This window comes from Branchiostoma floridae, chromosome 7 (assembly GCF_000003815.2).
Source record: "Branchiostoma floridae strain S238N-H82 chromosome 7, Bfl_VNyyK, whole genome shotgun sequence".
NCBI classification, from domain to species: domain Eukaryota; kingdom Metazoa; phylum Chordata; class Leptocardii; order Amphioxiformes; family Branchiostomatidae; genus Branchiostoma; species Branchiostoma floridae.
In genome coordinates, this window is record NC_049985.1 from 16,738,481 (window position 1) to 16,741,194 (window position 2,714).

The following is a 2,714-nucleotide window of genomic DNA, read 5'->3' on the forward strand; positions in this document are numbered from 1 at the left end:
GCTAAGGTCACAACCCACCGTACGTGCAAATACGTGCTGTCTACGTGCAAAACGTGGGCAATCCTTTGGTATCCGTAAGTGGTAGTGCGGGCAAAACTTTGTGTGCCATCGGGCTGCGGATTGGCCCCCCGTACGTGCCAGTACGGGCGATGCGCCTGTCCTGTACAGCCTGAACGTTTTCAGAAATACGTGACGGACGTGGCCTCCCCAAAAACTTACGGACAAATTGCGCGTACAGCGGGTTGTGCCCCTAGCTTTACGGATTTCACTGTTTCCAATGTTACCGTACGTACAGGGGCAATCATAGGCGGTGCAGTAGTGGTTGCAGTCGTCATCATCAGTTCAGCCGTCGTTGTTTCCATCTTTATCGTCAGAAGGTTGGTCAGTTTTTTTTTTACATTTTTTTTCATGTCATCGGCTGAAATAAAAGGATACGTACAAAATTGCTGTGTCCACAATGCCACAATGTATTGTTCTTGTCGCAGTCTGAATAAAGTCAAAGTCATGATCATAGTTAAACGTTCTTGTTTGCAACAAGCGTTTTCCGAGCATAATGCAGTATTTTTTCTATAGATGTACTTTCATTTATATACCATAAGAAGTATTACAAAAGTTCTATCTAATTGTACAGATGGCGCTCCTGCAATACTGAGGGAAATCCATTGGTGCCAGAACGTCAAGAAATGGACAGGAATAACATAAGAGGTATCAAACACTTCTTCATTTAAAGAGGATATTATCCACTGGAATCCTTTTTGGTTTGTTAATTTCGTTGTATAGAAAATGCAAGGCTACCAAAACTTGTCGTTTTGAATGTGAGGTAGAGTAGATGTGTTGTAGTAATGTTGGTTAGTCGCACATTGTACATGAAGGTTTATTCACGCGTAGTTTCATATGTTTTTAATGTTTTGCAGGTCCAGATATCTCTGAAGATGGCGAGTATGTGGACACTTTACCATCTAATGTAAACTCCCTACAGACTGGCACTGATAACGATGGATACCTAATCCCAATTAGAGCCCCGCAACAGTCTGGCAACAGTGGCGTCGTCCTTGAGAACGCGCCACCTAGCGAGCATCTGTATGAAGAACTGCGGTACTAGAGCTTACAGAACGTCACCAGTGGCAGTGGTAGTGTCCGCGAGAACGTTTCACCACCGCCACCCAGCGGACAATAGCACGAGCCGCGTCCAGCTGTGTATCAGATCTAACAGAATTATTAAGTTTGGCTGTACATGTCTTGGTAATTGTATAATGATTAATTCCCATTTATGTATTTGCAAGACTAATGTATTAACACGTTTTTATACAAAAACTTTGATAAGAAGGATTGGCGGTCATTTCCCTGTGTTAAACTAGCAGTATTTTTATTTCGCAGCATGTGTTGTTGTTGTGACGTTTCGATGTATTACATATCATGTGAGGTCGTCTCTAAATCTATACCATTTAATTTTCATACATTTGTTAAGTGGCCTACTTGGCCCATTGATTATGTAGTTAATGTGTTGTGAAATGTAAAGACACACAAGACTCCTGGATCTGGATATTAAAGGTTTCGCCAGTCGCTAGGTTTGCAACTACAGTACTAACATTTTAAACTAATTAACATCACAACGCATGGTTCAATAGTTAGTTATGGATTTATCTCTTCGAAAGTGACATTCGTACATATGCTGAACTTTATAAGTATGTTCTGTACATGGTAGGTAACATGGGAGAGCTACCTTGTCATGTTCATTCAAAATATCACACACCTCTGTGTACGGTGATGTTGTAACAGAAATTTAGTCTTATTCCGGAAGTAATTTCTTTTCATAAATTTAAAGTCAGATGTTACAAAGCACAGACGTCCCAGACTTCGAACTGTATTGTTAAAAATAGAGACTGTGGCGGAATTATTTTGCCTTGATAAGTTTGAAATTAAAAATTGTGTCCTTACGTTTCGTGCCAGTACAAAGTACTTACTATTTAAAAGAATCTCAACTTTACTTTGCGTTTGTTTTTGTCTGTTCTCTTTTACCCCTTCTATTTACGCAGATGTATTGTCATGATAAAAATTACTCTCCAAGCAGAGGTTGGTTTCCTTATATGCCGTATTTCTCGACCAACCTCCCAACCTGGTCTAGAAATACGGCATATAAGGAAAAGGTCACGATTTTCCCCACCAAACTCTGCTTTACGTGGAGAGTAGATGAAGATAACTTCTCAATTCCCTATAAGACTAATAGCACGTTCGTATCCCCTATGTGTCTAATGGAACATTCCGCCCCTGACCTCACACCACATTTGACGTACTCCTGTATGCACAACAAGATAACTTCCTCAAAATTGTAGAAAGTGAAGTAAACGCTTGCGTTGCACAGTCGGTATTCTTGAAACTCAATAGCCATGAAACCACCGTTGGATATGATAATACCACTTCTGAAGTTCTGACGGAAGCCAGCATTTTGAGGGTGGCTACATCCACAGGTTAAGTCTGCTGAGCCATAACGATAACGTTTTAGTCAGGCAGCGTAAATAATGTTCTGTTGATTTGTTGTGTGTCACTTAATATTTCAGCCACTTCCTCATCATTACAAAGTGTTATTTTGAAGTTTCTTCCTCAGCGATGTCCTCTATCACAAGTTGAAAAAAATAAGACCTATTGTCTTTGGTAAACATATGCTGGTCTGTTATGCACGCAGTTCTATGTGATTAAGGAAGGTCCTGTTTTGT

General features: G+C 40.4%; 1 long non-coding RNA gene across 1 annotated transcript; it reads left to right on the forward strand.

Moving 5' to 3' along the window:
- The first annotated feature begins 244 nt into the window (after positions 1-244).
- LOC118419040 lies at positions 245-1,138 on the forward strand. The gene is made up of 3 exons (XR_004831582.1): positions 245-377; positions 632-705; positions 915-1,138. It is a non-coding gene; the product is annotated as an uncharacterized LOC118419040 (long non-coding RNA).
- The last annotated feature ends 1,576 nt before the right edge of the window (positions 1,139-2,714 follow it).